The following is a 23,877-nucleotide window of genomic DNA, read 5'->3' on the forward strand; positions in this document are numbered from 1 at the left end:
TCGTTTACTACAGACAAATTATAAGTCTGCAACACTGAGTACATTTGACAGTAACTTTCCCCATAGTTCTGCCTGATACGGTGAGCACAAGCCGGCCGAAGTGGTCGTGCGGTTAAAGGCGCTGCAGTCTGGAACCGCACGACCGCTACGGTCGCAGGTTCGAATCCTGCCTCGGGCATGGATGTTTGTGATGTCCTTAGGTTAGTTAGGTTTAACTAGTTCTAAGTTCTAGGGGACTAATGACCTCAGCAGTTGAGTCCCATAGTGCTCAGAGCCATTTTGAACGGTGAGCACACAGCTGACCCATTAGAAGACGATGCTGTTCTCTTAGTCGATTATCACGAAGTGGGGCAGATCGGTTCTGTGCTCCGTTGTAAGTAGACGAGCGAATGGAGTGCCATAATGAAACGTTTGTAGGCGTTGCGACACCGGTGCCACTCGTTGATTGATGCGGCTTGCAGCGACGAAAGATTCTTGTGGTTGCGTTGTCATGTACTAACCTTGCTTTGGCTCCTCGCTCTTCGGACGCCACCACAGGAAATATTCTTTCAGCATACTCCGTGAGTTGCACCGATTAATGAACATACTAACAATGTTCCAGCATCGTGCGATGTGTACAGCCCACACTGCAGTACTCAGAACACTGTCAGTTTTATTATAGCCACCCGGTACAATCGACGCCAAGTATTACAGACTGCTGCTATGAAAATTCTGAGCAGATTGAAATCGCGTGGTGGGCGGAGACTCGAACTCGGGATCTTTGCCTTTCGTGGGCAAACGTTCTGCCGACTGAGATACCTAAGCACGACTGACAAACCCTCATCATAGCTTTACATCCTCCAGTACCTCACCTCCTACCTCGCAAACGTCACAGAAGCTCTCCTGCTGGAGCGTTGTGCATGGGGAGCTCAGTCAGTAAAGCACTTGTCTACGAGAGCCAAAGGTCTCGAGTTCAAGTCTCGCTCCAGCCCACAGTTTTAATTTGCCGGGAAGTTTAATATCAGTACACACTCTCCAGCAGAGCGAAAATTTCGTTCTAGAAACTGCAGTTGCTTGCGAAACTACTAATCAATTACACCACCATCTAATGAAAGAACCATCACACACAAAACACAATTTTTGTTAGAAAGGAGTAAGGTGTTTGATTTTAGGAAAGAATAAGCTGTGTTATTACGATGTACCGGTTAAACTGCACAACGGCATGGACTGTTTATACGTGGCCTCACGAGAGACTAACTAAGTCGGTAACACTGAATGATGTGGCATCTCAAAAGACAATGTCAGAGTCGATATCTCGAAAATAAAAAAGATATTTGTTAACATTTATGGGATTATATGCAAGGTTTCTCACACTTTGCAAGCAAATTGAAGATTGAAATTAAACGTTTCAGCATCTAAGTGCGTTACATATGAAAATGCACATAGTTTGAAAGCTTATCGTAATATCTGCAAGATCTTTACGAAAATTTGAGGAAAATAAAACAGCATTATTTGTAAGACTAGACGAGCACCCGGCGTTGCCTGCGTATGCATTTATTGCAACTGTATTAACCCATCTCCTCCTTCCCCTTCTTTTTATCCATCTCCTCCTTCCTCCTCTCTGTCCATCTCCTTCTCCTCCCTTTCTCTGTCTAGCACCTCCATCCCCCGACTGTCTATCTTCTCCTGTCCCTCTTTCTTTCCCTCTGCTACTCCCCCTCTCTGTTCATCTGTTCTTGCCCTTCTGTCCACTCCTTCACCCACGCATCTGAGTCCATCTCCTCCTCTTCTATATCTCCTCCACACTCCCTTTTATCACTTCTCCCCACTTATCTCTGTCTATCTTATCCTCCCTCTCTTTTTGTCCATCTCATCTCCCCTCTCTCTTTCCATCTCCTCTTTCCCTCTTTCTCGGTCCACCTCCTCTTCTCTTTCTCAACATATTTGCTCTTCCTCTTCTCTCTTTGCATCTCCAACTCCACTATATATAATGCATCTAGTCCTCTCCCCCCCCCCCCCCCCCCTCTCTGTACATCTTCTCCTCATTCCCTCCTCTGTCTATCTCCTCCTCTGTCCACTCTCTATCCATCTCCACCTTTTCCCTTTCACTGTCCTTTTCCACTCCCCTCACATTGTTCATCTCCTCCTCCGTCATATCTGCTCCCATTTCCTCTTACCGCCCCACCCCCTCTTTATTCGTCTACCTCCTCTTCGACCCTTCGCTCTCCACTTTTTCACCCCCCACTACAGTAGGGGGTTGCAGGTTCTAACTCCAACAGTATTTCTTTCCAGACAGTAATATCTGCAGCACATTTGGTTGAAAACTAGGAGCATTTTAGCCGCAATTTACTAGAGTACGCACGTGTCATATTTCATTATTTATTTAACATTTTTCACACATTTCACCTGTATCTATAGAGAATTTCGTTCTGCAGTTTCGATTTCACATATCCCAATCTCTATGACCTCATATTTTCTGAATAACGTATCGTGTGATGATATCATTTTGCAGCTATATCCAGTGGCATATATTAATACTGTCTGCGAAATGTGTCGTTAAATCAGCCTGACGCGACAGCTTTACCGTCTGAACAGCGAAAACGTAGTAGGCGATACATTTTTTTCTTTCATTATTTTGTGGTGCTCGTCAGCGAGAAAAAGTTTCATAAAGGTTTGAAATTATGTGTAATGTTTGTTGGAAGTCACTAAGTGTTCTAATTCTCAAATACAGGATGAATAAAGTCTGGTAATACACGAGTCAGTATGCTTAACAGTATGCATACATTTATAACCTCTGTTGGATTTTATTCATCCTTAGGCGAGATAGCTTTGCTTATGAGCGTTAATAGTTTTGAGGATTTTTCCACAATTTTGGAGATCTTGTGTTGTGTAACTCTTTTCAGGAGTTTAATTTTAACCAACAGTTAATATAATACTATCATTTCCAGGTATCTGACAGTGTGAATTATTAAATCATCTCCATGGACATTTACTGGAAAACCACCAATCATCCACACTGTTGCTGTTAGTTGAAATTTAATGCTCGTACAGTCTCACGCTTTTCGTCTGTTGGTCCAACAAAAAAATATTCTACCAGTTGACCCTCTTCTTCTTTACCTCCTTCACCATCACATTCATCATCTTCTTCTTTTCATTTCACAAATACAATGTTTCTAATGTCTTCGTCTGTCTTCTTTCAGAATAATTATACTAATCTTGGAGGAGCAGGGTGATTGGGAGTTGAAGTGCACGCTTCTTGAACCGCATCTTCTTCTCCTCTGCAAAGCCTGACAAGATTATTTTTGCACAGATGGATTATGATTTGAATTGGAGAATAAATTCTCATTAATATCTTTTTTAGTTACTGGTAAGAGTCTATATAAACGTAGTTATTTTACGTTTTTACTCTCTGAGTTTGGCCTCAAAAATATATCAGATTACCCCCAACAGTATCCAGTTTGATTCAAAGTGTATCAGCCTGCCTCAAACTGTATCTACCTGCCCAAAAAGTGTACCAAATTACCCCAGATCTTTTCAGATTACCTTCAACGTGGAACAGCTTGACGCAGAAGTGATCAACTAGTCTCAAGAGTGTAGCAAATTAAACCACACTGTATCAAATTACCCGCCGAACTGTAACAGTTTGCCCAACAGTGTATCAGTTATCCTAAACTGTATCAGATTACCCTTTAAACTTTATCAGCTTGCCCCCCCAAAGTGTACCAACAAGACAAAAACTTTACCAAATTACCTTTCAAGCTGTATCACGTTTCTCCAGAAGTGTTTCAACTAGCCCCAAAAGTGGTAAAAATTACCCTTCAAACTGTGCCAAGTTGCTCCAGAGGTGTATCAACTAGCCCCAAAAATTGTATCAAATTACCGCTCATAATATGTCAAACTGCCACAGGAGTATATCAGATTACCCTATCTACACTGAAGAGCCAAAGAAACTGGTACGTTTGCCTAATATCGTGTAGGGATTCTGCAAGCACACAGAAGTGCCACAACACGACATGGCAAGGACTCGACTAATGTCTGAAGCAGTGCTCGAGGGAATTGGCACCATGAATCCTGCAGGGCTGTCCATAAATCCGTAGCAGTACGAGGGGGTGGAGATCTCTTCTGAACAGCACGTTGCAAGGCATCCCAGATATGCTCAATAATGTTCATGTCTGGGGACTTTGATGGCCAGCGGAAGTACTTAAACTCAGAAGAGTGTTCCTGGAGCCACTGTGTAGCAATTCTGGAAGTGGGGGATGTCGCATTGTCCTGCTGGAATTGCACAAGTCCGTCGGAATGCACAACGAACAAGAATGGATGCAGGTGATGAGACTGGATGCTTACGTACTTGTCACCTGTCAGAGACGTATCTAGGCGTTTCAGGGGTCCCGCATCATTCTAACTGCACACGCCCCGCACCATTACAGAGCCTCCATCAGCTTGAACAGTCTCCTGCTGACATGCAGGGTCCGTATCCATACACGTCCATCCGCTCGACACAGTTTGACACGAGACTCGTCCGACCAGGAAACATGTTTACAGTCATCAACAGTCCAATGTCGGTGTTGATGGGCCCAGGCGAGGCTTTCAGCTTTCTGTCGTGCAGTCACTAAGGGTACACGAGTGGGCCTTCGGCTCTAGAAGCCCATATCGATAATGTTTCGTTAAATGATTTGCACACTGACACTTGTTGACGGCTCAGCACTGAAATCTACAGCAATTTGCGGAAGGGTTGCAGTTCTGTTACATTGAACGACTCTCTTCAATCGTCGTTGGTCCTGTTCTTGCAGGATCTTTTCCTGGGCGCACTGATGTCGGAGATTTGATGTTTTACCGGATACCTGATATTCACGGTAGAGCTGTGAAATGGCCGTACGGGAAAATTCCTACTTCATCGCTACCTCGGAAATGTTATGTCCCATCGTTCGTCGCCGACTGTAATACCACTTTCAAACTCACTCAAATCTTGATTTCATGCCATTGTATCAGCAGTTTACTCTAAAAGTCTATCAACTTGCTCCAAACGTGTATTGAATTACTCTAAAATGTATCAGATTACCCCTGAAACTGTATCATCCTCCCCCAAAATTTTATGAAATTATCCCTCAAACGCCATCAAATTGCCCAAAAGTGTTTCATAATGGCCTGTCAAACAGTATAAAATTGTCTCAAAATTTTTGTTGACAGCTGTAAATATCGTGAAGTCCTATGCAACTATGTTCCAGATCTCCCTACCTTGTGTAAAGGGGTTGCACACCTCTCTGCATCAGAAAACTCGGATGATGTACAGGGGATGAAGTCTGTGTTGTTCAGCACTAAAGGCAGTGGTGCTAACTAGGATGACGGAAACATGTAACTTTAACCATAAAATGTTGATACCTTTGACAATGGTTGGCCGTGTAAACTTCGCTTCCAATAAAAGAAAGGGAGTGCTGTTCTTTCCTTGCAGATACCGCATCATCTCCTTCAAATGTGCACTTCCCTTTCCTCGTGTATTGTATGTCACAATTCTGTTTTATCTACGCAAAGAACTTATTTGTCATAATAAATTCGCTATCAACAGATTATGCATATGAAATGCATTGTTAATATACGTTATTATACTTCGTTAACTCTGAAAAATAGATCACTTTTATTAAAATAATGTAATTCATTAATTTTATAGTCGCAGACTTAGTTACAAATCACTTACTTGACTCCGAAGGGTGCTGGAGTGCTGCTTGACCTAAAGTTCTTATTAGCATGTAAAAAAATTGAAATTTCATTGTGCTTGCAAAGTTTGATAAGTCTTACGAAATATAATGCAATTTTATTTTGCTCGAATTTTCATACAGATCTTACATATAGTACGACACAGTTTAGTAATTAATAATGACAATTTAGGTTCTGAAATATTTAATCTGAAGCTTCATTGTTCTTGCAAAGTGTGAGAAATCTCACATATAATACCATAACTGATAAATATTTTTTTTCATGATATCGACACTGACATTGTCTTTGGAGATGCTACCTCTCAATGTTGCTGTATTTGGTTGTCTCTCATCGCTATGTGTATAAACAATCCATGTCGTTCTTCAATTTAAATGATATATCGTAATGGAAATGAAGTCCCATGCTTCTTGACAGAGTGTAGCGGAATGATGCTAGAGACCCGCATCGCCGTACTAGGCAAGGTCCTAATGGAGGTGGTTTGCCGTTGCCTTCCTCCGACCGTAATCGGAATGAATGATGATGATGAAGACGACACAACAACACCCAGCCATCTGTGACCCCTCCGAAATCGAACCCGGAACCCCGTCTTTGGGAAGCGAGAACGCTACCGCGAGACCACGAGTGGCGGTCATATATCGTAATAAAATAGCTTATTCCTTCATCGAATGGGAAGTCTTATTTCTTCACTAAAAAAATTATTGTCGTGCGGTACTTTTATTAGATGTTGGTCTAGTTGATCGCAGTTTTTTGTTTTATTTCGGCTGGTCTAAGTTCTGAAGGCAACGACAGTTTCTTTGTAATACTTGGCACTGATTGTTTTTTCTCTTGTAATATTAACTTGACCCCCTCCTAAAACTGATTTTAAAAAATTAGCGTTAACAGTACACACATTATCAGACTGAATACTTTTGCGTTGTGAACGTTACATTTCACGAAGTATTTTAGAAGAGTGTGATAATTTTTACAAGTATCATAACTGAGGTAAAATAATTAATTTGAGGCTCACAACATTTGTCTTCTGCTTAACCTCAACTATGTTTTGATGAGTTGCAGCAAGTGTTATTGATTATATTTTTCTAGTGCTACTGAATTATCGCACAATCAGCTTAACAGCTCATGCATCGAAGCTGCTTACAAGAATGATATACAGAAGAATGGAAAAGAAAATTGAGAATGCGCTACGTGACGATCAATTTGGCTTTAGGAAAAGTAAAGGGACGAGAGAGGCAATTCTGACGTTACGGCTAGTAATGGAAGCAAGGCTAAAGAAAAATCAAGACACTTTCATAGGATTTGTCGACCTGGAAAAAGCGTTCGACAATATAAGATGGTGCAATCTGTTCGAGATTCTGAAAAAAGTAGGGGTAAGCTATAGGGAGAGACGGGTCATATACAATATGTACAACAACCAAGAGGGAATAATAAGAGTGGACGATCAAGAACGAAGTGCTCGTATTAAGAAGGATGTAAGACAAGGCTGTAGCCTTTCGCCCCTACTCTTCAATCTGTACATCGAGGAAGCAATGATGGAAATAAAAGAAAGGTTCAGGAGTGGAATTAAAATACGAGGTGAAAGGATATCAATGATACAATTCGCTGATGACATTGCTATCCTGAGTGAAAGTGAAGAAGAATTAAATGATCTGCTGAACGGAATGAACAGTCTAATGAGTACACAGTATGGTTTGAGAGTAAATCGTAGAAAGACGAAGGTAATGAGAAGTAGTAGAAATGAGAACAGCGAGAAACTTAACATCAGGATTGACGGTCACGAAGTCAATGAAGTTAAGGAATTCTGCTACCTAGGCAGTAAAATAACCAATGACGGACGGAGCAAGGAGGACATCAAAAGCAGACTCGCTATGGCAAAAAAGGCATTTCTGGCCCAGAGAAGTCTACTAATATCAAATACCGGTCTTAATTTGAGGAAGAAATTTCTGAGGATGTACGTCTGGAGTACAGCATTGTATGGTAGTGAAACATGGACTGTGGGAAAACCGGAACAGAAGAGAATCGAAGCATTTGAGATGTGGTGCTATAGACGAATGTTGAAAATTAGGTGGACTGATAAGGTAAGGAATGAGGAGGTTCTACGCAGAATCGGAGAGGAAAGGAATATGTGGAAAACACTGATAAGGAGAAGGGACAGGATGATAGGACATCTGTAAGACATGAGGGAATGACTTCCATGGTACTAGAGGGAGCTGTAGAGGGCAAAAACTGTAGAGGAAGGCAGAGATTGGAATACGTCAAGCAAATAATTGAGGACGTAGGTTGCAAGTGCTACTCTGAGATGAAGAGGTTAGCACAGGAAAGGAATTCGTGGCGGGCCGCATCAAACCAGTCAGTAGACTGATGACCAAAAAAAAAGTGCTGCATTATCTTTACTCTCCTCTCCCATGAGAAATACTTAGAGTTCACCATAATGATGGATGTGTGTGGAAGATAATGTGATCCAACCACGGTGTGATAAACCGTTTAAGCATCACATTTTTTGTGCAATTTGAATACACTTCAGATATTTAGATCCTTTGCAACATAAACACTATACTTTCTGACCCATTTCAGAATATTGTGACTATTTGACTAGCATCATGCAGAGTAATTAATTTACATATTAGAACATTTTTCTCTTACCTAGCCTTAGATAAGTCTCAGTAATTTGTAATAATCTTTAATGATTATAGTTTTCTAGTGGTACATTATTTTCCCTATCACCCTCCCCTCTCCTAACAAATACTTTAGAGGTCACAATCATGATGGATATGTGTGGAAAATAACTGTATGAAGAAGAAACACTGTGATCATCGATGTAAGTATCACAGTTTATGCATTTCTGATGTGTTTTTGAGGTGGTTTAGATATTGTCGCATTGTAGATGTGGAAAATAATTAACTTGCGATAGTTTTGTGTCTTAAATTAAGTATGGTCCGTAGATCGAAGTAGAACTTTTTCACCTGGGCAGACGCCTGTTGGTGATAGTGAAAACAACTTATGATGCTGTTGATGACATTAAGCAATTGGGATGTAAAATAAGAGTTTTCAGTGTTCACGGACTGGTATTTAATGTAAAACTTGTCTTCGAGAACTACACATTCTTAATTTGTTATTTATATTTTATAACTAAATATGGGTTTTTAATTATTTATAGACGATATGTTATATACTCGTTCCAACATTTGTATCGAATGATAGTTATATAGCTTTAAATGAAATTTAACGATGTGGCTGGTGAGCCAGTCCAAAAATGATTTCTTGAAAGTCAGTAAAGGAAATATATTCGTTATTTTCGTTATTTTAGACAATTCAGATAACGTAATATATTTCTTAATAAATATTTAAGGTACTTTTTAAAGGCAACTCAGAAGGAGCTACATTGATTGGGGGAGGAAGATGTGTGTTACTTATTTTTTCATAAATAATTCAAGTCGTTCAGATACTTTTGAGCACACAGCTCAGATGGGGCTACAATGTAATCGGCCTTCTTATTTTAATACTAGGCTCTGATTGCAGGAGAGGAGAGAGAGAGGTGGAACGCTATGTAATGTGTGAGCGCCATTTTATGAAAGCAAAACATCTTTGCCCTTGCAGTCATTTTAATATTGTGTCCAATATATTTGTGTGTATGTATATTTAATGTAATTTGATACTATTTTTACGCCAAAGGTAAATGTCTTTGAAAAATAACGACTATCTTTGACTTTATAATCTAATGGTCATGTACTTTTTTCTACGTATCGGCACTGTCTTAAATACTACAATTTGACTGGTTGGAAATTGGGAAGTGTACACCCCGAAATAATGTAATTTGAGACCGTTTTCCAACGTAATTTGGATACTATGTTATGGTTGGTTGGAAAGAGGATAGGTTTTGGGGTATAACTCATACAGTTGATCTATTTCCATCAACTTGGAGTTTTAATATTGCATTACGGTTGGCTGGAGATATGGGGGAATCAACTTTTCATTTTCCATTTATAAAATTGGGCTATTTCCGCGATCTTGGCTTTAGATAAGGGATACTGCACAGGTCACTGATTGGAGACAGCAGGCATGGAGGGAATTTTTAATTTTTTCCTCGGACACAGTTGGATTTTTTTTGTCTTGGGTTTTTAGTACTACGCTATGATTCGCTGGAGATAAAGAGAGGGGAGGGGTATGGGCAGGTGGCATGGCTTCCCATTGGGCTCATAACTGATGACGTCAGTGATGAGGAGGATGACTGCTCAATGACCTAGGTCATGTGACGTCATAATGCAAACATATTCCGCCAGATAGAATATACCTGTATTACTCATTAGTTTTGCTCCTTTCAATACAGTCTATTCTTGTAATATTAAAATAACACAAAACACATTTATTTAATATTCAAAACGAAGCATTCATGCTCACTTCACTGTAAGCTTAAAACACTCCATCTGCATCTTTCCTTAAAAGTATTGAATGTATTCCTCCTCCTACAGATCCCCGTCGAATGGACATTTGTTCTGTAAAGACTAGGACAGTGAAGCTTCTAATATAAGAATACTAAAATTCAATGTTACAGCCGTTGTTATATTGATGTGTTTGTCACTGAGAACCAAACGAAGTTGTATTACAACATCCTTTTATTTTCGGCTGCGGTGCTAGAGCACAGTTTCTGCTGTGCAGTAATTTTCAAGTAAGTAGGAAATACATACAGGAGTAACAGAGTTAAAATACAAATATAAAACAGCCATTGTTTGTGTAATGGAAAGAATAATAAAAATAAAAGGAGCACACAGACATATTTTCGTTACAGTCAACACCTACGAATAGTAATGGATTGTTAAAATGTATCAAGCAGACATAGTACCCGGTAATATCAAACACACTTGAAATTAAAAGCTGGTCGACAAATAATATGGGAGAACACCACAAAGCAAAAAATTTTACCATGTTAGTGGACATCTAAATTAACTACACGAAACAAATGTTTCTTGAACAGCAGTGGCGAAGGAAGGAAGGTTAGAATTTAACGTCCTGTCAACAGTGTAGTCATTAAAGACGGAGCACAAGCTCAGATTGTGAAAGTATAGGAATGCAATTGGCCGTGACCTTTATCAAATGAAGCATCGCTGTTTTTGCCAGGAACGACTTAGGGAAATTACGAAAAACTTAAATCCTGATGGGCAGACGGAGATTTGGACCATCGTCCTCACGAAATCGAGCCCATTGTGCTAATCACTGTGCCACCTTGCTTGGTAGGTACAGCGAGGTACACCATTGAGAAGTGTAAGAGCTTTTTCGATTATGTGCAGCGACGGCGCTCTTCTAGATTGTCAGAGATGAACTTAAGTTAGAGGATATACCCAGTTTGTCGTGCAAACAAAAGAACAGCAATCTTGTTCACCTGCGAATGTGGCATAGTGTCCGCACGAATGACAGGAAGGGAAAGATGGATTATAACTCCGTTGTTATACGAGAGGGTGCTGAAAAGTAATAACTCTGAATTTTTTATTTCGTTTTCAGTATCGGTTGAGGTATTACTCGATGGTCTTCCCCCCTTCGCCAATGCGACTTGCAATCCTGTACCGCTAGAGGGTTCCGAATAATTGGGTGTAACATGGTCATGTGTAACGTAACTGTCGCTGTGTGAGAAACAGTATTCTGTAATCTAGTTTCTAATCTAGTAAACTTCGTTCACACATGAGCACCATCTCCTCAGCGTGTCAGTGCCACACTACTCACGAGCGCTGCAACGTCCGGACCAGTCCGACACCTTAGGTTCCCTCTCACCGACCGTCCTGGGAACAAACCCAACTTGACTCCACCCGGCCGGCCGGAGTGGCCGTGCGGTCCTAGGTGCTACAGTCTGGAACCGAGCGACCGCTACGGTCACAGGTTCGAATCCTGCCTCGGGCATGGATGTGTGTGATGTCCTTATGTTACTTAGGTTTAAGTAGTTCTAAGTTCTAGGGGACTGATGACCTCAGAAGTTAAGTCGCATAGTGCTCAGAGCCATTTGAACCATTTGACTCCACCCGTTTATCCTCAAATTCCAAAACTTGAAAAACACCTACTGGGACTTAGTTTTGATAGTAATGAAGGAGTGCAAGCAGAAGTGAGGTTGCGACTCCGTCACAGCGGCCACAGCGGCCACAGCGGCCGACAGTGACGATATCAACAAACTAGTCTCTCATTGGGAGAAATGTGTTCGTCGCCATTGTTACTATGTTAAAAAAGACACTGAGGAGCCGAAGAAACTGGCACACCTACCTAATATCGTGTAGGGCCACAGCGAGCACGCAGAAGTGCCGCAAATGACGTGGTATGGACTCGGCTAATGTATGAAGTAGAGCTGGAGGGAACTTGCACCATGAATACGGCAGGGCTGTCCATAAATCCGTAAGGGTACGATTGAGTCTAGAACTCTTCTGAACAGCAGGTTGCCAGGCATCCCAGATATACTTAATAATGTTCATATCTGGAGAGTGTGGTGGCCAGCGGAAGTGCGGAAGTGATTAAATTCAGAAGAGTGTTACTGGAGCCACTGTGTAGCAATTCTGGACTTGTGGCGTGTCATGCTAGAATTGCCCCAGTTCGTCGGGATGCACAATGGACGTGAATGGATGCAGGTAATCAGATAGGAAGTTTACGTACGTGTCACTTGTCAGAGTCGCATCTAGACTATCAGGGGTCCCATATAACTACAACTGCACACGTCCTACACCATTTATAGAGCCTCCACCACCTTGAACAGTCCCCTGATGACGTACAGGGTCCATGGATTCACGAGGTTGCCTTTCCATATTCGTACACGTCCATCCGCTCGATATAATTTGAAATGAGACGACCAGGCAACATGTTTCCGTCATCAGCAGTCCAGGCGAAGTGTAAAGCTTCGTATCGTGCAGTAATAAAGGGTACACGAGTGGGCCTTCTGCTCCGAAAGCCACTGACACTTGTTGATGGCTCAGTACTGAACTCTGCAGCAATTTGGGGAAGAGTTCTACTTCTGTCACGTTGAATAATTCTCTTCAGTCGTCGTTGATCCCGTTCTTGCAGGATCTTTTTCCGGCCCCAGCGGTGTCGGAGATTTGATGTTTTACCGGATTCCTGATATTCACGGTACACTCATTTCATCGCTACTCTGGAGATGCTGTGTCCCATCGCTCGTGCGCCGACTGTAACACCATATTCAAACTCACTTAAATCTTGATAACCTGCCATTCTAGCAGCAGTAACCGATCTAACAACTGCGCCAGACACTTGTTGTCTTATATAGGCGTTGCCGACCGCAGCGCGGTGTTCTGCCTGTTTACATATCTCTGTATTTGAATACACATGCCCATACCAGCTTCTTTGGCGCTTCAGTGCAAAAATGTAGACATGAAGGATAGAGATATAGAACGTTAATAAAATTAGTTTTCTTTAAAAAAGCTTGAACAGTTTTCACACAAAAAATTCGGAGGCATTACTTTCCGGCATGCCCTTGTAAGTGAAAATTCATGGACTCTTATAACTGCAATCTGGTTTCTTTAAAAGTTGTAGAAAAGCTTTCTCTTATTACAATTTAATGTCTACGACTTCAGAATGTCTAAACTTTAATATTGGCGATGCTTTTTCAAAATTATTCTAACGCTATAAATGTGGAGTTTCTTATTCTTCAACCTGTTTTCTAAGGTGTGTCGTAGAGTGAGTCTGGCTCGGCTTGTTCCGCCATTCTGACGTTCCTCCAGATCGGCTACTACTAGTAGTTTATTGATTATTTAGTTATTTCGCATTACTAATTGGCAACAATGACTTGTGGAGCTGGTGGTTCGCTAGTACTCACACCCTCAGCCTCTGCCCTCTTTCGACTGTTTCAGGACCTGTTTTTCGGATTCATGGGAGGAGTGTGCTTTTTCGTGTGCGGCACGCTGTCCATGCACTACCCAATGATCGACGAGAAGGCGATGCTGCTGCCCCCAGAGGAGAAGGCCAAGTACCCGTTCTTCAAACTGTGTTCCAACATCGCGCTGGCGTGCTTCGCAAACGCGCTCCTCTACATTTTCGAGGCGTGCGTGCTGTACGACATCTGGTATTACGAATTACGGCGCCAAAAGCGGGAAGCCCAAGACCTGGAGAAGCTGACGGAGGAGATTCTGAGGGAGCGGAAACGCTCTCTCCCGCCCACCTTGCCGGAGGAGGACAGAGAGCAGGAGGAAGGGGAGGGCCACGACGTCGGCGAGTAAGTCTGCAGAGGACCAGGCCAGTGGAAATCGTGGGTTTTGACGCACCTTGCCTTCAGAATCACAGAACGATTACCACATTACAAATATCACTATACATATGGTACCCCAAAACTTCAGGGTCAGCAGAATACAGAAGACGAGGCGCTAAGTGTGATTATTGTGAGATAAATCTACATAATTATTCTGTAAATAACACTTAAGAGTTCGTCAGAGGAAACTTCCTGGCAGATTAAAACTGTGTGCCCGACCGAGACTCGAACTCGGGATCTTTGCCTTTCGCGGGCAAGTGCTCTACCATCTGAGCTACCGAAGCACGACTCACGCCCGGTACTCACAGCTTCACTTCTGCCAGTATCTCGTCTCCTACCTTCCAAACTTTACAGAAACTCTCCTGCGAACCATGCAGCACTAGCACTCCTGAGAGAAAGGATACTGCGGAGACATGGCTTAGCCACAGCCTGGAGGATGTTTCCAGAATGAGATTTTCACTCTGCAGCGGAGTGTGCGCTGATATGAAACTTCCTGGCAGATTAAAACTGTGTGCCCGACCGAGACTCGAACTCGGGAGTCCCGAGTTTACATTTTTGTGGCGACGAACACGCTGAAATCGTTTCTTCAATTTCCTCTGGGTAGCACAGTACACTCAAGAGTTGATCGTTTCACCGTGTGGAAAGAGGTCAAACAGAGTAACCCCTTCGGAGTCCCAGCAGACAGCCGCCATGACTTTAATGGCTGAGGGTGCAGCTTTGACATTTTTTTTCGGTGGAGAGGTGATGAGGCGACACTCCATGGATTGGCATTTTGTTTCCGGTTCGAAGTGATGGACCCATGTTTCATCACCTGTGATGATGTACGACAAAAATTGGCACGACCACATCTACATCTACATTTATACTCCGCAAACCACCCAACGGTGTGTGGCGGAGGGCACTTTACGTGCCACTGTCATTACCTCCCTTTTCTTTTCCAGTCGCGTATGGTTCGCAGGAAGGACGGCTGTCTGAAAGCCTCCGTGCGCGCTCGAATCTCTCTAATTTTACATTCGTGGTCTCCTCAGGAGGTATAAGTAGGGGGAAGCAATATATTAGATACCTCATCCAGAAACGCAACCTCTCGAAACCTGGCGAGCAAGCTACACTGCGATGCAGAGCGCCTCTCTTGCAGAGTCTGCCACTTGAGTTTGCTAAACATCTCCGTAACGCTATCACGGTTACCAAATAACCCTGTGACGAAACGCGCCGCTCTTCTTTGGATCTTCTCTATCTCCTCCGTCAACCCGATCTGGTACGGATCCCACACTGATGAGCAATACTCAAGTATAGGTCGAACGAGTGTTTTGTAAGCCACCTCCTTTGTTGATGGACTACATTTTCTGAGGACTCTACCAATGAATCTGAACCTGGTACCCGCCTTACCAACAATTAATTTTATGTGATCATTTCACTTCAAATCGTTCCGCACGCATACTCCCAGATATTTTACAGAAGTAACTGCTACCAGTGTTTGTTCCGCTATCATATAATCATACAGTAAAGGATCCTTCTTTCTATGTATTCGCAATGCATTACATTTATCTATGTTAAGGGTCAGTTGCCACTCCCTGCACCAAGTGCCTATCCGCTGCAGATCTTCCTGCATTTCGCTGCAGTTTTCTAATGCTGCAACTTCTCTGTATACTACAGCATCTTCCGCGAAAAGGCGCATGGAACTTCCGACACTATCTACTAGGTCATTTATATATATTGTGAAAAGCAATGGTCCCATAACACTCCCCCGTGGGACGCCAGAGGTTACCTTAACGTCTGTAGACGTCTCTCCATTGATAACAACATGCTGTGTTCTGTTTGCTAAAAACTCTTCAATCCAGCCACACAGCTGGTCTGATATTCCGTAGACTCTTACTTTGTTTATCAGGCGACACTGCGGAACTGTATCGAATGCCTTCCGGAAGTCAAGGAAAATACCATCTACCTGGGAGCCTGTATCTAATATTTTCTGGGTCTCATGAACAAATAAAGCGAGCTGGGTCTCACACGATCGCTGTTTCCGGAATCCATGTTGATTCCTACAGAGTAAATTCTGGGTTTCCAAAAACGACATGATACGCGAGCAAAAAACATGTTCTAAAATTCTACAACAGATCAACGTCAGAGATATAGGTCTATAGTTTTGCGCATCTGCTCGACGACCCTTCTTGAAGACTGGGACTACCTGTGCTCTTTTCCAATCATTTGGAACCTTCCGTTCCTCTAGAGACTTGCAGTACACGGCTGTTAGAAGGGGGCAAGTTCTTTCGCGTACTCTGTGTAGAATCGAACTGGTATCCCGTCATGTCCAGTGGACTTTCCTCTATTGAGGGATTCCAGTTGCTTTTCTATTCCTTGGACACTTATTTCGATGTCAGCCATTTTTTCGTTTGTGCGAGGATTTAGAGAAGGAATTGCAGTGCGATCTTCCTCAGTGAAACAGCTTTGGATAAAGGTGTTTAGTATTTCAGCTTTACGCGTGTCATCATCTGTTTCAATGCCATCATCATCCCGGAGTGTCTGGATATGCTGTTTCGAGCCACTTACTGATTTAACGTAAGAGCAGAACTTCCTAGGATTTTCTGTCAAGTCGGTGCATAGAATTTTACTTTCGAATTCACTGAACGCTTCACGCATAGCCCTCCTTACTCTAACTTTGACATCGTTTAGCTTCTGTTTGTCTGAGTGGTTTTGGCTGCGTTTAAACTTGGAGTGAAGCTCTCTTTGCTTTCGCAGTAGTTTCATAACTTTGTTGTTGTACTACGGTGGGTTTTTCCCGTCCTTCACAGTTTTACTCGGCATGTACTTGTCTAAATCGCATTTTACGATTGCCTTGAACTTTTTCCATAAACACTCAACATTGTCAGTGTCGGAACAGAAATTTTCGTTTTGATCTGTTAGGTAGTCTGAAATCTGCCTTCTATTACTCTTGCTAAACAGATAAACCTTCCTCCCTTTTTTATATTCCTATTAACTTCCATATTCAGGGATGCTGCAACGGCCTTATGATCACTGATTCCCTGTTCTGCACTTACAGAGTCGAAATGTTCGGGTCTGTTTGTTATCAGTGGGTCCAAGATGTTATCTCCACGAGTCGGTTCTCTGTTTAATTGCTACGAAACGCTCAAGCAATTCCACAGAGATGGTCTTTCGTTGCTCTTTATGGTCTTATGTTAGGCCGCGAGGATACCGGCGGGCACACACCTTTGAGTATCCCAACTGGTGGACGAATGTGTCAACGCCACCAACAGAGACATCCAGTTGAGCAGAGAGTTGTTTGATTGTGCTCTGTCGATCACTTCGAATGAGAGTGTCCGCACGTTCAAACATTGCAGGAGTCACAGTTGCAAGCGACCGGCTGGTACACCGGAGTTGAGACAGGTTTGTGCGATCTTGTTTAGATGATGACAGACGCTTCACCCAACGACACACCGTGCTCTTGTTATCTGTCAGGTCTCCACAGACATTCTGCAATATCCTGTGAGTAGCTGCTAAGCTCTGGTTTTCCGACAGAATAAACTAAATGACAGCTCTCTACTTCGAACGCACCTCCGCTACAGATGCCAGCAACTATCGGACCTTCGTGAAACTACAGGGGCTCAAGTGGGAATATTCCACGGTGTCTCAAAACACACGAAGAATTTTTTCCATCGAAACTCGTCGAAAAAAAAGTGTTGCATTGATTATTGATCGAACCTTGTTATATAAAAAAAATCATATGAACGGAACGGTACAACCAATTCGCTTCATATCTTGTGCTGTTAATAGAGTATTTCTGGAAGCTTTTTTTTCAACTTACAGGAAATTCCATACGTGCTTGTCGAGTCACACGGCTGTCGAGGTGCATTACTGACACCCTCTAACGTTATTTCAAGCCCCTGTCGGACGCAGCAGCGCCTGATACCTTACTGTCCATGTCTTCTACTCTCATCTCCCCTACCTGCTGCTGCAGTCACATGACGAAATTTCGTGGTTACAAGTAAATATCTCCTTTATACACTACTGGCCATTAAAATTGCTACACCGTGATGATGACTTGCTACAGACGCGAAATGTAACCAACAGGAAGAAGATGCTGTGATATGCAAATGAATAGCTTTTCAGAGTAGTCACACAAGGTTGGCGCCGGTGGGGACACCTACTACGTGCTAACATGAGGAAAGTTTCCCACCAATTTCTCATACACAAACAGCAGTTGACCGGCGTTGCCTGGTGAAACGTTGTTGTGATTCCCCCGTGTAAGGAGCAGAAATGCGTACCATCACGTTACCGACTTTGATAAAGGTTGGATTGTAGCCTATCGCGATTGCTGTTTATCGTATTGCAACATTGCTGCTCACCTTAGTCGAGATCCAATGACTGTTAGCAGAATATGGAATCGGTGGGTTCCGGAGGGTAATACCGAACGCCGTGCTGGATCCCAACGGCCTCGTATCACTAGCACTCGAGATGACAGGCATCTTATCCGCATGGCTGTAACGGATCGTGCAGCCACGTCTCGATCCCTGAGTCAACAGATCGGGACGTTTGCAAGGCAACAATCATCTGCACGAACAGTTCGACGACGTTTGCAGCAGCATGGACTATTAGATCAGAGACCATGGCTGCGGTTACCCTTGACGCTGCATCACAGACAGGAGCGCCTGCGATGGTGTACTCAACGACGAACCTGGGTGCACGAATGGCAAAACGTCATTTTTTCGGATAATCCAGGTTCTGTTTACAGCATCATGATGGTCGCATCCGTGTTTGGCGACATCGCGGTGAACGCATATTGGAAGCGTGTATTCGTCATCGCCATACTGGCGTATAACCCGGGTGCCATTGGTTCCACGTCTCGGTCACCTCTGGTTCGCACTGAAGGCACTTTGAACAGTGGATGTTACACTTCAGATGTGTTACGACCCGTGGCTCTACCCTTCATTCGATCCCTGCGAAACCCTACATTTCAGCAGTATAATGCACGACCGCATGTTGCAGGTCCTGTACGGGCCTTTCTGAATACAGAAAATGTTCGACTGCTGGCCTGGCCAGCACATTCTCCAGATCCCTCACCAATTGAAAACGTCTGGCCAATGGTGGCCGAGCAACTGGCTCATCACAATACGCCACTGTGATATCGTGTTGAAGCTGCATGGGCAGCTGTACCTGTACACGCGATCCAAGCTCTGTTTGACTCAATGCCCAGGCATATCAGGGCCGTTATTACGGCCAGAGGTGGTGGTTCTGGGTACTGTTTTCTCAGGATCTACGCACCCAAATTGCGTGAAAATGTAATCACATGTCAGTTCTAGTGTAATATATTTGTCCAATGAATACCCGTTTATCATCAGCATTTCTTCTTGGCGTAGTAATTTTAATGGCCAGTAGTGTAAATATCTCCTTCCCAGACAGTCCTTTCTTGTCGATATCCAGTTGGTTGGTAGTGTTGGGGTCGACCCCTGTCCACTGCGCCCTCCACCCCGCCACGGAGGCGACCTGCCTGTATACATTTCCCATCATCCCTACCTTCCGTCTGCTTGGGAGGAGCGGTCAGTTTTCATCAGTTGTATTTTCTGACGTTATCTGTTGATATGGTATATTGTTTGTTTGGAAATAAAGTTATATTTCCCTCTCATGTTCCACAAAAAAGATTTAAAAATTACGTAAGGCGACCGCTCGCAATAAGCGGGAAATCCAGAGTAGAGTTCCAGTTCGGCACAAATTTTCATTTTTGACATTCCATTACACAAGTGGTGGTTGTCAGTATTCGCAACTGCGAATCTATTTCTTGTAAAGGTCAATGTTTTATTCACAGTGTCGAGGAATAAAATTTTATGCTGTTTCTTTTTCATGGGAAAAATCGTCACACTCAGATGCCACCTTGGCATTCTTTGTTTGTGGATTCTGCTCAATTGCAAGGAGACTCCAACAATTATATCTTGCAACAAGGTGGTGCCTCACCTTACCTCCACTTGGCTGTCTGGGAACACCTATAGACATGTCTGGATGTAAGATAGTTCCACTGCGCAGGTGGTGTGATGACGCATAGATGGCCACCAAAATGACCAAATTTAACTCTTTGTGATTCTTTTGTGGGGATATGTAAAAGACAAAGTGTTTGGCCCATGCTTCCCACTCCTCCAGGCACGTTCCAGTTGAGCTGGGGATCACGCAAGACCCCACAGAGGTAATTGGCGAAATAGGTGCGGTAGCATGGACTTCATTCAATCACCGCATGGTCATTTTATATTAGGGTCCAAAGACCGAGCCACAATTTGTCCCCATCTCCATAAAGGTAGGCGACTGTCCATCCCTTGACCCAGGCTATTGCATGAGTCTTGGCTGCAGGGAAACACATGCACTCCAGGCGAATGAAAGCGTACAGTTCGACCACAGCTGGAGGAGCACAGAGGAAACAGGTGACCTTTTGTCACCCCAATGTCAACATTTTAGGAGCACCTGCGCAGGTCAGGTCATATGCATCATAGTCCATCGAGTGGTAGCTGGAGCAAAAGGATTGTCCATTACATCAATCATATGTAAACGCTGGTTACTGGCGAATTTTCCCAGATGACCTGTTACCATCTCTCTTGGACTGATGCTGATAGGTACGGCTGATAAAGTTTGCGCCACACTGTCGACGACCACGTTAAAGGATACTTGATCTCAATGTTGTTGCAAGGTATGCCACTCAGCAACTAAATGTAAAAATCCTTTAGACATGGGGGTGGAGGCGTACATGAGAGGCAAGTGCATATATATCTAAGGTCAACAAAAAAGACAGACAGATGTGTGAGTTGAGATGCAAGTGTCCTATCAACACCTGCGAGGAAATGGAGGCTTGCATGTAAATGTCCAAGAGATGTCATGTGGGTGATTTCCCTGTGCCCGACTACTGTTTGTTAATGATATTAAGATATAAGGCTGCTGCATGGCAATGGATGCTGGTGGGTCCAAGTCCCCTGGTTTTCTGGGGGAGGGGGATTGTGTGATATTTGACCTTAAAATGTTACAAGACGTCAGGAAGTAGTCCAACGCAGCCTCCAGGCTGTGACCAATCACCGGTGAAATCGAAAAGACCTGTGGTATGTGTACTAGCTTGGAAACTGCATGCACGCTCAGATATTCCACACGTTGCAAAGCATCAAAGCGACAGAGGCAGTGTTGTCGAACAGTTGTGTGACTTGGAAGGCGAACCGGAAGTTGACCGCTGTGGTGTGACAGATGGTGATGTAAGGATAATGCCAAGGTATCGAAAGCCCTGTACATAAGACAGAGGTGCCAATTTGTCTCTTGTGAGTCCACAGCCGACTGGCAACGCTGTAGATTTGGCAACACTCAAAGCACTGTCTATCATGTCCTCGTATGTAGAGATCAGATCAAGTAGACAACTGCTCTCTTTCTGTGGCCATACCACCAGCAATAGGTCATCTGCATAGGCACGGGAGTGGAGAGTGTATTGCTACAAGGTGTATCTTGACAACTGGGTCATGAGACTCGCAGTAAGTGGCTCCAGGGAGACAGCATAGAGGATCAGCGATACTGAGCATCCCTGATGTTAGAAACGGCGGGTCAGTACTGGTCTGGCGATAAGGCCGTTAGCCTGGACAAGGGAGTGGACGCTGGTGTACAGACCTCCTAAGGCACTGGTGAAGGGGACAGGTAAGCCCATCCACTCCATGAAAACAAAGAGGCTACCATGTTTCACCTGATCAAAAGTACTGACAAAGTCGACGGCCACCAATGCTGCGCAGAGATTAAACATAACTACTACATCAGTAACATGTTGGCATTCACCAATGGCTGTCTGGCCACTGATGGGCCCACCTGACGTTGTTTGTTCCGTGGACATTATACTTGGAAGGACCCAATGGTGTGTCACCAAAAGACATGCTAAAGTCTTCTAGCTGGCACTGAGTAAAGTTATGGGGTGGTAATGGGCAACTTATTCCCCTGCGATGGCTTTTGAATTTGGATGATAATGCTTTCGAAAAATGGCTGCGGAACCGCGGCGGCTGTCATCAACAACTGAGGAACATTGTAGTCAGCCTTGGCGCCACCAGATCTTGGAAAGCCCCTAAAAATTCCACAGGGAGACCATCCATGCCAGGCGACCTATTTGGAGTGCCCTTCGCTATCGCGTCCTTGATGTCATCAGCGGTGATATCGTCCATCAGGATTTCTGCTTTTATGCCCAAAATTGTGTAAGTAAGTAAACGATCTCCACATCATAAACTTTATGTTACTAGTACCGGTAGATGGGGTGAAAGTTTTCCAAAAAGCCAGCTACGATAGCTGCCTGGTTGTTGGTCCGATACCCCCCACAAGTGACGAGCTCCGAGGCTAATTGTTGCCGTCTGTGTTTCAATTAGGATATGATGGATTGAGGGGTCTTCCTGCCCTGCCCATATCTTGATGGCGAGTCCTCTCGTGCACTGTCTGCAATCTGCGATAGGTCAGCTCATCTAAGTGAGCGTTGATCCTGTTGCGATCCATCTGAATGGCAGAAGAGGGTGGTTGCGTGTCAAGGGCACGAAGCACAGTGAAGTTGAAGTCTGTTGTGTGGCGGTTCCATCCAGACGCTTCCTGCAAAACTGCCTCTAGAATCGCTATATCGCAGGCCTGGCACATTGCAGCCACCAAGCCATCGCTGTCGTATATGTTGGACGCTGTCTTTCGCACGTTGTCCAAACATCCGCTACACGCTGCCGACAGTCAGAACTGGTAATGTGTGTGATGTTTAATTTCCACGGCACATGACTGCGCCACACCACCTGCCGTAGGAGGAGGATGGTGCTGACTTTTACACAATGGTCTGAGAACGTCAAGGATCAGCGTTCTGCTATTGGACAGCACCGGCGAGACCCCTGGGAGACATAAATCCTCGCCATATGTCACTGAGGGCAAGGTCGCTGAAAACAAAGGACAGTTCCTGAAGTGTGGTTGAGGGTCCTTCAGAAGTAAAACACAACTCCGCTGCCAAGCAGACGATGTTCATAGAGGCCAAGAAAGAGGGGAATGATCTTCTCAGCTCTGTCTCTTCTATGCCCAGAACCAGATGGGGCATACACATTTACAATGCGGGTACCCATCATGGCAAGAGGCATACTCCTAGCGGATGGCAGATACATGACGTCTTCAGCTGACATGCCCTCTGGAACAAACGCAGCTACTCCACGTCCAAGGTCGTCACTAGGAGAGGAGTAACTGGCCACATCCGGCATGGCGACCAAGTGTACCTCCTGAAGCAGCACGACGTCAGTGTCGGAAGCCCACATCATTTCCCGCAGAAGTAAAAGTTGTTGATGTAGCCACTCGGTATGTCTGAAGGTGGGGCCTGTCGCAAGAGGGAATCATGCTGGTAAGCAACAGAATGGGGGCAGCCGGCTGTGCCGCTCACCGGGCGTCCCTGGAATCCGATGCTGCTGCCGCCATGCGTTTAATGCTCCATAACAGGTGCCGGGTCCGGTGCGTCCTTGATATCGTCTCTCCGTACCGATGACGCCGGCGTCTCAGATGTGTCATTCATCACTGATGGCAGCGGCAGAACAGCCAACGGGCATGTGCCGTGGAGTTTTTCCAGATCAAGGTTTGCACAGGCATCGCACTTGCCACTGCTGGTCCGTCTGCCAAAGTAACATCGTCGTCCTGACTGTCTTGAGAAATCACAGAGATATACCAGGACGATCGGTCACTGAATCACATACGGGAGGCGAGGCATTCCAGTCAGAGATCGAGCGGCGCCGCCACTTGCACTTCTTTGGTGACCGGTGCTTCTGGCACAGAATCCGTCCAAGAACGATGATTGTTGAAAGTTCAATTGAAGCGTCCGGCACGGCGTCGTCGTGGTAGGAGGAGGGAGGGATGCAGGCGCCTCCGTTCCGTACGACTCCTCAGATGGCCGTGTGACTTGTGACATTGGCTCCGTTGGTCGCCGACCGGTGGGTGGCGAAGTGAGGGCCGCCACATAGGTGACAAGCAGT

This window comes from Schistocerca piceifrons, chromosome 2, assembly GCF_021461385.2.
Source record: "Schistocerca piceifrons isolate TAMUIC-IGC-003096 chromosome 2, iqSchPice1.1, whole genome shotgun sequence".
Taxonomy (NCBI): Eukaryota; Metazoa; Arthropoda; class Insecta; order Orthoptera; family Acrididae; genus Schistocerca; species Schistocerca piceifrons.